This window comes from Triturus cristatus, chromosome 1_2, assembly GCF_964204655.1.
Source record: "Triturus cristatus chromosome 1_2, aTriCri1.1, whole genome shotgun sequence".
NCBI classification, from domain to species: Eukaryota; Metazoa; Chordata; class Amphibia; order Caudata; family Salamandridae; genus Triturus; species Triturus cristatus.
In genome coordinates, this window is record NC_140580.1 from 1,133,109,846 (window position 1) to 1,133,123,023 (window position 13,178).

General features: G+C 43.6%; 1 long non-coding RNA gene across 1 annotated transcript in view; it reads left to right on the plus strand.

Annotated features, from left to right (window-relative positions):
• LOC146868821 (uncharacterized) overlaps window positions 1–5,910 on the plus strand; it is a 37,186-nt gene extending 31,276 nt beyond the window's left edge. Inside the window, exon 3 of the long non-coding RNA XR_014966438.1 lies at window positions 5,870–5,910. This is a non-coding gene — a long non-coding RNA (uncharacterized LOC146868821). The remainder of the gene's footprint in view (window positions 1–5,869) is intronic.
• The last annotated feature ends 7,268 nt before the right edge of the window (window positions 5,911–13,178 follow it).

Here is a 13,178-nt window from a genome sequence, read left to right on the forward strand (position 1 = left end):
GTTTTCAACACTCCAAACATTCTTTCTACAATGTTTCATGTGAGTGAGGGGAAGAAGGTCATAATCCCTTACTAATCATATAATAAGCATAGATCCTTCTCGTGCTGGTTCTGGCCCAGAAACAGAGGGAGAGGCCCCTATCCCCCTAATTTGAAGGAGAGCTTTGAAGGTGTGTCTGGGCGAGAGTTTTAAATCTTAGATTTCTAAGGAAGACATTTCCAAATCAATGCAGATAGATCCGATGATGTTTAGTCATATATTCGTACTTTATTCGTCAAGTGTGAATAAAGGAAGAGATGGCACAGCCAACACGTGTTTCGCCCCCTAAACGGCCATCAGGCCTGGGGCTTCCTCAGAGCGGGTAGTTTCGTAATGGGTTTCAATGAAGAAAAACGGGTTTGTTAACCAGGGATTCTCAAGTCTCGGCTAATGCCAGATTCGGTGAGTTTCTTCGGCTTAACGCCTGAGGAAGCCCCAGGCCTGATGGCCGTTTAGGGGGGGAAACACGTGTTGGCTGTCCAATCTCTTCCTTTATTCACACTTGACGAATAAAGTACGAATATATGACTAAACATCATCGGATCTATCTGCATTGATTTGGAAATTTCTTCCTTAGAAATCTAAGATTTAAAACTCTCGCCCAGACACACCTTCAAAATTCTTTCTACAATGTTGTGAGTCATTCTCAACGCAGGATTATATCATTCTACCCATTATACGGTGGATTTGCATAGGGGCCCATCATCCAAGGCTAGAGACCATGTCCTTAATCACCTGAAAGGAGATGGGGATATACATTCCAGACTTAGTAGCGTACTTACATCTCTGAGCAGACCGCATATGTAGACTAAGTATGATGCATGTGTAATTCGGTTGTTTGGGCTTGTAAGGTTTTCTCACAACAGATTTCACTATTTGACACATAAGTGTTTTTGTGATCATGTGGACATCTGTTTTGAGATCCCAATTCACAGCTCATGCTTGATGCATCATTAACTTGAGTATTCTTCGCCATCCTGACAAACAGTGTACCACTGTACAGTATCATTTGCTGGGCTTGGCTCAAGTTGTCCGTACTCCCATCACATCTGACATTTAGTTTCGGTTTCTAATGACTGTTATTTGGTGACGAGCAGATATGCTATATAGCTATTTGAAACAGGCTTCAATCTATCATGATACTTACTGTACTAGGTTTTGCATATATCATTACACTGTTTCTCCATTTTCTCAACCACAACCCTTTCATGCACATGCTCCATACTCATTTGAGTTACATTTTGGACTCAGCATCAACATGTTCGTGTATGTTGTGTAATATGAAACACAGTTACAATTGTATTTAACCTTATCATTTTTAATCTTGGTACCATGTGGAATTGTTGAAGCTTGATGGACATGCAGTGATATTGACACATTTCAACACCAGCTCGTTAATGTGTCAGAGGGCATGTGTTCACCAACATTTAAACTGATACATGTCTTGACATGACGCACTAGTTATGAATGATTGTCACCCGGATATGAGATTTCTTGTAACCCAACTGTGAGCCTTTAATATGTGAGTTTGGTACATGTATGTTGTCATTTAGTTCAATCTTTTGACGGGTATATTACGAAAAGTTAAATATGACTTACCACCCATTCATAGCTCAGTTTCACTCCGGCTGTCTAATTTTCTTTGTTCACATTCACATAAGCCAGCATCCTTTTGTGTATTTAGATGAAATCTATAGTTGTTATGTGCACCGTAGATGGATCATGGACATTCACATGCATTGTCCAGTACTCTCTGTAGGAGGCCAATGGATATACGGCATATCTTGTGCAGGAAGGTGTCCCTTACTGCACACACCAATCCTGCATGCAACACAGTCACTGTTATTACATGCTGCAAGGATGTCTGACTTGGTGGTATGAGCTGGAGGCAACGTATGTAGAACTGTCATCAATTTCACATGCGGCGGGATGGCATTAGTCTGTCTTGTTGCTGGTCATAGACTTGGAGAAATCTTCTCCAGCCGCTCCAGGATGCTTTCCTTCTTCAGTCTGTATAACTGGATCAAATCCTCCTCCCTGAGATCAATGAGACTGGTCCTTGCTCGGAATATGCGCTCTCCCCTCCTTCGCTGTCGTTGGCTCGTGCAAACTCCCAACTGCAAGATGGCTACCTCCACGGCGTACATGAGCTTGCCAGGGAGCTCTATGATGGTGGCCCTCTTCTACCAATGCCCTTGAGTCATTCCCTACACATGCGCTGCCGATGCACTGTATTCTGATGGATTTCCATCGTGGCGTTACACTGTGCGAGGATGTATCTTGATAAATCCCTCTGGTGAGATGTGCGTTAGGTTTTGCAATGAAATGCCTACCTAACATACATAGGGGCAGATCTATGTTGGAGTTGCGCCACTTTTACGCCGCCGTTGCGTCACCTTTGTGATGCAGCAGCAGCGTAAACCCTGCGCCACGTTGCGCCCTATTTACATCGTGACGCATCTATGGAGATGCGTCACGGTGTAAAGCCCTGCGCCACATGAAACCTGCGTCAGGTTTCATGTGGGCGTTTTCACGCAGGGGGGGCGTTCTGTCGCAGGATCGCCCCTGAAAAGTGACTCAGTGAAATCTATAAGATTTCACTGAGTCACTTTCCCAACGCTGATGCGTCAAAACCCTGCGCCTGCTTGAAGCAGGCGTAAGGCTTGACGCACCATGTTAGGTATGGGGTAGGTTGGAACAGCGCTGAAGTTGCGTCGCGCTTGTGACACAACTTCAGCACTGCGCCAACCTTACGCCGGCAGATACGTCACGCATCTGCTTGTCCTTGCGCCACGATGCACTACATTGTAAATGCGGCGCATCTGCGGTGGCGCAAGGGCAAACTTGCGTGACGCATCTTCCCTGGCGCATCCATGCTGATTTGCAGGGATGCGCCAGGGAACATAAATCTGCCCCATTGTTTCCTGCATGATGCAGGTCGACGCAGTGCAGCCCTTCACCATGCAAGTCCCTGCAAATCATGCAAGAAGGCTTTTGTATCGCTTGATATATCACACTTAAGCCCTTGCGTTTTCTTGTGTTGCATTGCATGATGCAATGGTGATGCAATGGTGATGCAATTGTCATGCAATGGTGATGCAATGGTCATGCAATGGTGATGCAATGGTGATGCAATGGTGATGCAATGGTCATGCAATGGTGATGCAATGGTGATGCAATGGTGATGTAATGGTGATGCAATGGTGATGCAAGGGCTTGATAAATCTGGTCCCAGGAGTCGGAGGAGGCTGCCTCAAATCCCAGCTTTCTAACACGTAATATGCTATATCGTTATCCCCTGGGACTGCATGGTTCAACTCTTATCAAACATTCTTGATTCTGACATGCTTGGGAAGCCATGTAGCCTGAAATGCAGCCATGTTTCTAATGTTGTCTGTAATGATGTGCACGAAGAGCAGAAACAAAGCACACGAATATTATGGTCCATGGTAACCCCCATCCCATATGGACTTTAGGGAGGGGCTGCCAGGATTAGCAGGAGCCAGCTGTAGCTGCATTTGGTACCCGTGGCACTGCCCTTACCACCCTTTATCTCACCGGTCTTGAGGGCAGTGGCCGGATCACAAAGTTGTTTCTTTAGTTTTCATTCTTTACCTGCAACTAGCCAAATGGACAGCAAACAACTAGTACTTATTATGGGACAAAGGGTTAGCTTGTAATGCCATTGGATGTCAAAGGCTTGTGTTATCACTTTGACAGCTTTTAGTGAATGAAAGCTCCTTGAACCTATTACCCAACATCCAACTTACCAAAGAACTCAGGTAGGCACCGAATAAAAAAGAGAATTATCCTTCTGGAAAATATGTGGCAACCGAGAGTAATAACTTAACCCTCTGGACTGTTTCTACAGATAGCATGGTGGATACATTTCTTGGCTGAGGCACAGGGCCGCCGGACTGGGAACACAACACAGCCCCGGCAATTCTGCCAGACCAGCCCTGGGCCGGGGTGCGGGGTGAGGGGGTTGCGGGGTGCTAATGAGAAGCATCGCTGTTTCCGCTTTAGCACTGCTGTCAGTTTTTTAACACTGGGCTGATATTGGCGCACTGCTGCAAAACCGACCCCAATAACAAAACTGCCCCCCACCGCTTGAAAACTGACACCAGCCTTCCGACCCACCAGGACTATACCCGGTGCCCGCTACAGCCAGTCCGGCCATGCTGAGGCATGAAATAAACCTCCCTGGAGGAATGTTCATTAGTGCAGGATCTTTAACAGGTGCGATGGGACTAAATGAGCACGATCGAAGAAGATTCTGGAAACACAGGAGTGAGCCTAGTGTGAGAAAAAAAGACTGTTTTTCAGGCAATGTAGAATCTTCTCTGCAGGAGCAGCCAGGACACTGGGGCCAACAGGCAGGTCCAGCAAACCTCATCCAAACCTCATCGATTGCCAGAGGGAGAGGTCCAGCTCTTCTGAGCAAGAAGCAATATCTCCAAGACAGAAAAATACCTGCACTTGGTATTTTCCATTTTAAGCATGGCCCCTCTTCCTAGCACAGTCTTCCCACTCCTACTCCTTTAGTAAATTATTAAAGACATGCCACAACTGCGTCCTCCCAGAAGCTCATCTCTACCCCCTACTATCTCTTCTGCTCCTCCTTCAACTAAATATAACTACCACTGAAAGACGCATGAGGGGTCTGCCTCTAGGCACAGAAAAGCTGGGGTGCAGTTTCCTCCATCTCAGGGAATTATTTTGGCTTTCCATCGTATCTTTTCAACTCAGGACCCTCATTGCTACATCTCTACCATCCCCACTCCTCTCACTGTCATCAGTCACCCTGAAATCTACCCCGGTTCTTCTCTTGATAATTACTGCCCTGATTTTTCTGAATTTTCTTTGCTCCCCCCCCTTTGGCCAGATGCCTCTGTGCCCTGCTTGGTAAGATGCCACTGTCTTGTGAAGTCCCGTCCTGCCCACAAGGCTCCTTCCTAGTTCTTTCGATCTTTTGCCGTCCCTTCTTGTCTGCTTGTCTCTCTTTCTGTGTATCCAGTCCTCCCTGCTTTAGGGCAGCATTATGATGACTCCTAGAGGTGCCCCAATAAGCAAAATTCCAACAGAGGGCCTGAGCTAGATCTCGGCGGACGGGATACTCCGTCGCAACAGTGACAGATATCCCATCCGCCGAAATCTAAATAGGAAATAATGGGATTTATATTTCAGTGGACGGGATATACGTCACCCCTGTGACGGAGTAACCCGTCCGCCGAGATCTAAATCAGGCCGTAAAGTCCTTCTGAACTACAATTGCAAGGCAACATTGGCTTTATCTTTAATCAATAAGTGGTTTCTTTTGATTTATTTCTGTGCTTTTGACCGTCTTTCTCTGTGTTTCTCTCTCTTTCTGTCTCTCTTTGTCTTCATCTTTCTCAGTTTCTCTTTATCTCGGGCTGTCTGTGCTTCCCCTTGTTGGCTCGTGCACCTCGGCCAGGCGGGAACTAAGAAGGCATTGAAAAGAGAAGTTGAGGAGGAGTAAGTTGGCTACACATCGCTTCTCCCCCATCATTCTCCTCTAAAGACTCCTTGCTTCCTCTTTATCCTCACACAGCAGCATTTGGCCTCAAACATTGGTATTTATACAAATTGCTGGAGGGCTCCGGGCTATGTTTCTAAGTTATTGCGGCTGGTATTCTTCGGACAGACACCATCATGGCCCTTACAGGGGCGTGTATTGTGGTCGCACCCGTCTTCGAAGAAGGATTCTTTCTGTAGACTTTCTACCGTGACTAGCTGAGCATTGTATGACATCTGTTGTTATTGTCACAGCTACCTATCTGTTTTTAACAAACATTTAAAAATATTGCAGACAGAAACAGAACATTGGACCTCCTCCAACGTCACACAAGGATCTACAAAATGGCTAGTAAAGAAAGGAAAAGGGCTAGTAGTCCAATTGAAGCTCTAAGGCATAATGCTCACAGTCAGAACTCCTCTCGAAATCCCACAACCGGACCTACACCGATCCCAAGATCACCTTCACCAAGCCCTGTGAGGGAGACCTCTGCAGACCATCTCATCTTGAAAGCCTCTAAGCTGGAACAGTACATCTGGACACTGGCATCCATATCTCTGACTCACCTTTGCTCCAGCACACACAGAGGCACAATCACATGTATGCTACATCACAAAAGGACCATCCCACCTGTCCCCATGGCTGACAGTAATACAATGACAATGTGGCTCGCACATGTGAAAAAGAATCCCCCTCCCACACTTTTCAATACAAAGTTGAAGCGGCATTTCAAAATAAGAGAAGCCTTCTGTTGCAACATTTAAAGATGGAGGGCTGAGGTGTGTGACTGAAGAGTCCGGGACCTGGTTGATGTTGGACAGCTTCTTGAAAGTGATCGAATGCACACCATTGTGTCATTAATCATTTCGGGGCAGATTATCAAGAACGGCGTTACAATTATCGCCGCCTTAGCGAAACTGCCGCTAAAGCGGCGATAATGGGCTTGATAATATCCCGCAGAGAATTCCAATAGAAGCCCAGGTTCACACCAGAACATGGGCTTCTATGGGAATTCTCAAGGGTATATTATCGAGCCCATTATCGCCGCTTTAGCGGCAGTTTTCTGCTGCCAAAGCGGCGATAATTTTAACACCATTCTTGATAATATGCCCCTTCTTTTTCCAGTGTACTCATGTAACAATGGGGCATATTAGCAAGGAATTGCGATATTTTTCGCAAAGCGCGCTTAGGGCGTTTATTGTTATCGCTGCCTATCGCTGGATATGTTAGCGGAGAAAACATGCTATTAGCAACGTTTATCTCCATTGTGCTAATATATCCAGCGATAGCTGCGAAATGCCTGAATATCGCTGGAAATCCAGCGATATTCACGCATTAACAACAATGTGGACTTAACCTGACAATCCACCTCCCATTGATAACACAGATAAGTAATGTTTTGAGCAGGTGTTAGATTCTGGCGATAATCGCATTGCCAATAGGCGATAGCTGTGTTAGCGACTGCTTTTAGTTGCTAACAGTTTGGGTACGCCCACTTTGCATGTCATTAGCGATAAATATCACTGACATGCAAAGCGGGCCCCAAACCGGTCGCTATCGCCTGAAAGCTGTCGCTAACTGCTGTTAGCGACAGCTTGCTAATAGGGCGATAAAAAAAATCACTGCTATAGAGGCAAAAAGTGCCGCTAAAGCGGCAATGAAGCCCTTGCTAATATGCCCCAATGTTATTGCGTGCAGACTTGCTCGTACTTTGTCCCAACAGCACCTCTTGAACAATTCTCATGCAAATGGATCGTACATTATGTTCCACACGCAAGTTGCACAACAAAAACAGAAAACTGCGTAAGAATTCAGATTCACCCAATGTTCCATAATTTTAATCCTTTTGTTCATCCAAAATGTATTAAAAAAGTTTTTCCACATATTTATACGTTTCAGCTGGTTACTTCATAAATCCCATATTTTTCGAATGCTTGGGATCTGCCAATCCAGGCCTTAATCACCAGCACGTGGGATTACATGGCCCCAGGCAGCCTATGCTCTATTACCCAATGCATTTCGGGCCTCCACTGGCCCTTCCTCAGGGGTAGCTGCAATGTTAAAAACAATAATCAATGTGACGTGTGTTTGTTAATAATCGTCTACTCAACATATTAATGTCCCTTTTACTAGATGGCATACATAAAACATACAACCGGACTCCACTCTGATGTTTCTTCCATCTGTGCCCGAATCATGAACAGAAAACTTTAACAATGTTGTGTTTCCAAATTCCTCCAAACAAAGAAACCTTTGGGCATATCATCAAGGACAGGCGATAATTATCGCTAAGCGCACTTAGCGCTAGAATAATTATCGCCAGGTAACGTGGAATTTTATCGCTGAGATAGCGTGCTATTAGCACCGCTTATCTCAAAAGCGATAAAATTCCAAGCGCTAACTGTCAAATGTGAGATTATCGCTGGAAATCCAGCAATAATCTCACAAAGTTTGGCGATAGCTTGCTGATAGGGCATGACATAATTAGCCATGATATCCACCTTCCATAGGATATCATGGCTCAGTCAGTCTTGAAGCAGGCGTAAGGAAAGTAGCGATAACAGAGGTTATCGCTACTTTGCTTGTCGCTCTGCAGGTTAGCGTGCCCATTGATAATTGGAGAAATGTCGCTTAGCGACATTTCTTCAGTTATGTTAGGGCAGGAACGCCCACTTTAGATCTCATTAGAGATGCAAAGCTGGGCGTTGGGGGAAAGGGCGATAATGCAAGGATTCACGAGATAGTGTGAACTTGCTGATTAGGCGATAAAATTATCACCGCTTTTCGGCCGAAAACGGCCGCAAAAGCGGTGATAATTTTTCATCGCCGCCTTGATGATATGCCCCCTTGTTTTAAAACAAATCCAATCTTTTTTTAAAAAACAAACCAGTTCAAAAAACGTGGGGGCATATTATCTAGAACAGGCGATAATGATCGCCAGCGAAAGTCATCCGCATTTCATTTATCACTTCCTTTCCTGGACTCATTTCGCATGTTTATCGACGTATTATTAAGAAGTCAATAACATGCTATGGTGTCCGGGAAAGGAAGCGAAAACACCCGCTAACACGCAATAGACAAACATGCGATAGCATGTAGTCAGTGCGTTAGAGGTGCGTTAGCGGTGATTATATTACAGCTAACGTGCAATGCAGCCTGAAAACCCCCTGTTTGGCATGCGCCTCGCACTCTGCTGCATGAAAGTTCACAAACTATACATTGGGTATAGTGAATGCTAACATCAAAGGTATAAGATACAACTATTTATTGCTAATTTATAATCAATATTCTTAATGTTAGGTGACAGGCCAGATGATGATGTGATGCACTGCAATGTACCCCCTTTACAAGACAACGGCACCTCTGTACTTGGTAAGGGCTAATAAAGCAGCATGAGGTCTACCTCTTTGCTGTCTGTGGCTGAGATCAGGGCTAGTCTCCCTTGCCCGGCCATGTTTAGTCAGGATTTTTTCAGGGGTGAAAAACCTGTGTACATCGGGTATTAGCGCAAATTTATTATCGCTGGTCATCTTTGATAATACAGTGTAGTGTGTTTGCGATTCTTTCCGTGAAATTTAGGCAAATTACGCCTACCTTGCATGTCATTAGCAATACATTTCGCTGGCATGCAAGTCGATAAATAAAACGGCAGTTAACGCCGGAAAGCTTGCCCTAACGCATGTTAGAGCAGGCTTGCTAATAGGGCGATAAAAATATTGCCACTTTATCAGCAAAAAGTGCCGTTAAAGCGGCGATAATGCCCTTGATAATATACCCCCTGATTCCATAGTCAATTATCACCAAAAACGTTACCTCCCTCTTCTGCATATACCCACAAGGTTTAAAATCTAAGGGGCATATCATCAAGGCGGCGATAAACAATTACCGCCGCTTTTGTGGCCGTTTTCGGCCGAAAAGCGACGATAATTGTATCACCTAATCAGCAAGGTCAAGCTATCGCGTGAATCCTTGCATTATCGCCCTTTTCCCCAGCGCCCATCTTTGCATCTCTAATGAGATGCAAAGTGGGCGTTCCTGCCCTGACATACCTGAAGAAATGTCGCTAAGCGACATTTCTCCAATTATCAATGGGCACGCTAACTTGCAGAGCGACAAGCAAAGTAGCGATAACCTCTGTTATCGCTACATTCCTTACGTTTGCTTCAAGACTGACATGAGCCATGGTATCCTATGGAAGGTGGATATCATGGCTAAGTATGCCTTGCCCTATCAGCAAGCTATCGCCAAACTTTGTGAAATTATCGCTGGATTTCCAGCGATAATCTCACATTTGGCAGTTAGCGCTTGGAATTTTATCGCTTTTGAGATAAGCGTTGCTAATAGCATGCTATCTCAGTGATAACATTCCACATTACCCAGCGATAATTATCCTAGTGCTAAGTGCGCTTAGCGATAATTATCGCCGGTCCTTGATGATATGCCGTGCCGCTGTCTTGATAAAACTTCATGGCATGCTTGTGCCGCCGTGAATCAACTCTGACTCACCCCTTTCAACTTCCACAGGAAACCATTACATTTTAACCAGCCTCAGTAGTTCAAACCATCCACGTGACTCAAAGACTTAACCCCTAAACATGAAAGAAATAGGTCACCAACACTCTTGCTCTGAATTTACTCAGCGTATATTGCCAAACATCCCGCTGCCCAAATTATAAAAAGTTGGAGAGCACAAGTTACCGGGAGGCTCCAGGATGTGTCCTATGGCTTGTCATTAACACTGTACAGGGTAAGTGCCACTTGGCTGGCCCTTGCCTGTGAACCAGGGGCCCGATTCACAGAACTAACTTAAGACAAAATCCTAAACTTACTACCATTTTGGTATTCACAGAAGGCACTTACTCATTTTGGTATTCACGAAGGCACTTACTCATTTCGGTATTCACAGAAGTTAGGAACCTAACTTTAGGACTCCTAAATGCCTTCTGTGAATACCGAAAGTCTTAAAATTAGGATTTTTCTCAGTTTAGTAGTAGTATAGTTAGGACTCCTAACTTTAGGACTCCTAATGCCTTCTGTGAATACCGAAAGTCTTAAAATTAGGATTTTTCTCAATTTAGTAGTAGTAAAGTTAGGACTCCTAACTTTAGGACTCCTAAATGTCTTCTGTGAATACCGAAAGCCTTAAAATTAGGATTTTTCTCAGTTTAGTAGTAGTATAGTTAGGACTCCTAACTTTAGGACTCCTAAATGCCTTCTGTGAATACCGAAAGTCTTAAAATAAGGATTTTTCTCAATTTAGTAGTAGTAAAGTACCGAAAGCCTTAATATTAGGATTTTTCTCAGTTTAGTAGTGGTAAAGTTAGGATTCCTAACTTTAGGACTCCTAAATTGAGAAAAATTCAAATTTTAAGACTTTCGGTAAACACAGAAGGCATTTAGGAGTCCTAAAGTTAGGACTCCTAACTTCTGTGAATACCGAAGTTAGTAAGTGTCTTCTGTGAATACCAAAATGAGTAAGTGCCTTCTATGAATCCGAAAATGGTAGTAAGTTTAGGATTTTGTCTTAAGTTAGTTCTGTGAATCGGGCCCGAGATCTGCAGAGTGCCACCATACCTTGTTCTGTAGCCTTAAGACACATCTGGAAGTCAGCTTCAAATGATCTATAACCTGGATTCAATTACCAGTGCCAGGAGCCATGTTCGTTGACTATCTCACCTGGTCATAGGGCTCAGGAGAAGGCAGTGATAGATGCCAACTCTGCCCTGGCTGGACAAACTGTTTTAGTAGCTGATTGACACATAAGACTGTTGTCAGTCTCAAGCAATCTTTACGTTTGGGCTGTTATAGGCCTTGTTTACATTTTTTAACTGCATGAGTTGCAGGATTGGCAAGACCTGCCTTGTTCGCATGAAATGCTTTAGGATGGAGGCATTACATCTGTATGAAAAAGCAGTGGCCCACCATTAAAATGAGTAGGGGCTGCGTGTACTATTTACTGTTCGCAAAACACTGGCAGCAAATTGCAACCAATATTGCGATGCTTGCATCACCCTTTCACTGACACCTTACAGTACACAATCAATCCATCAAATAACCTTTATCTCGGTTTTAAAAAACCCATAAAAGATGCAAATTCATACATTTCATACATATCAGCTAAAAGGCAAATGTGCATATACTTCCACAAATATGAGAGTTTTCAAATAACAATTCAATTACTAATGCTTATCTTTTTAAGTTTAAGTTTATTGAGACCAGCAAGAAAATACAATGTACAATCAAAATCCGATCAGAAAACATAAATAATTATGATATAAACAATAAAGGATATTAAGCATATTGGTTACAATAAACACTGTAACCTAGAAAAAAGGAGAAAGAGGAAGAAAAAGGGGGGGGGGAAGCAATATGAATATCATTGGAAAGAGTTCAGAGCAATTAATGGCAATAAAAGAGGTAAAATGAAGCACTACATTGCATGTACTTTAAAACTCTAAAAAGAATATAGTGATATAATGGGAGGAGTACAGTATGCAAAAACAATAATAAATTATTCGAACAAAAGACAACGAAACTAAATCAGGGCGGTTTGCGGACATCATCTGACGTTCTCACAGTAGCAGTAATTGAAGTATTCGAAGGGGGGGAAGCAGATAAATATGTAGTGAGAGGGAGCCATAACAAATCCCTTTTAATTGCTAGTGATACAGGGGTAACATAATTAGTGTCAAGTCTGTGATGAAAACAGATGGCGTTCCACCAGGCTCTGTAAGTGACTTTATCCGCATGTTTCCAATTCAAGGTGATTAGATGCAAGGCTATAGCAATTAACAAATCAATTAACTGAAAATGTGACGGAGGTTGAGGCCATGAGGGGGATAAAGAACCGAGAAAAATATTTGAGAGGGAAAAGGGAACTTTAGTGTTAAATATTTTGTTAATTTGAGACCAAACTAAATGCCAAAATTTAGCAATGTTAGGACAATCAAATAACATGTGTTTTAAGTCAGCCTTTAAACATGAGCAGGACCAGCAGTGTGATGAAGTGGTGGAAGAGAAGGAAGCTAAGTGTGCGGGTGAATATAATGCACGCTGATATACAAAATAAAGAGTCTGAGCGGTATTGGCCGCCCGTGAAGTTTTATGAATCTTTAACCACAACTTATCCCACAAAGAGATAGACCAGGATTGTAATAAGTCCTTTTCCCATGCCAGCTCAGTCCTTGTTTTGCACCGCGGCGAAAGAGATAAAAGACCTTTGTAAAGGGAAGATGCAGAAGGGGAAGCGTTTAACAATGGAAACAATGTAGAGCAAGTTGTAGGGAAATTTGGAGAAGGTGGGAGTAATGAAAGATATTGGTGAAGAGAGGGAAGCAGAAGGTCATATTGCTTCTTACAGGAATTAGGAAGGGCAAAGTTAGATTTGAGGACTGAGAAGGATAAAGGTTTATTACCCATCAAAAGTTGAGAAATCCACTTCAAACCCTTGGAGTGCCATGCCTTCCAATAGAAAGCACGATTTTTAATACGTAGTAATTTATTATGCCAAATAGGTTGTTGAGAAAGTGAGTTAAGCGAGGGGTAGGAAGCTGGTAGGAGAGGAGTTAAGAGCTTTCGTGTATAAGAAATAACAGGATGACGC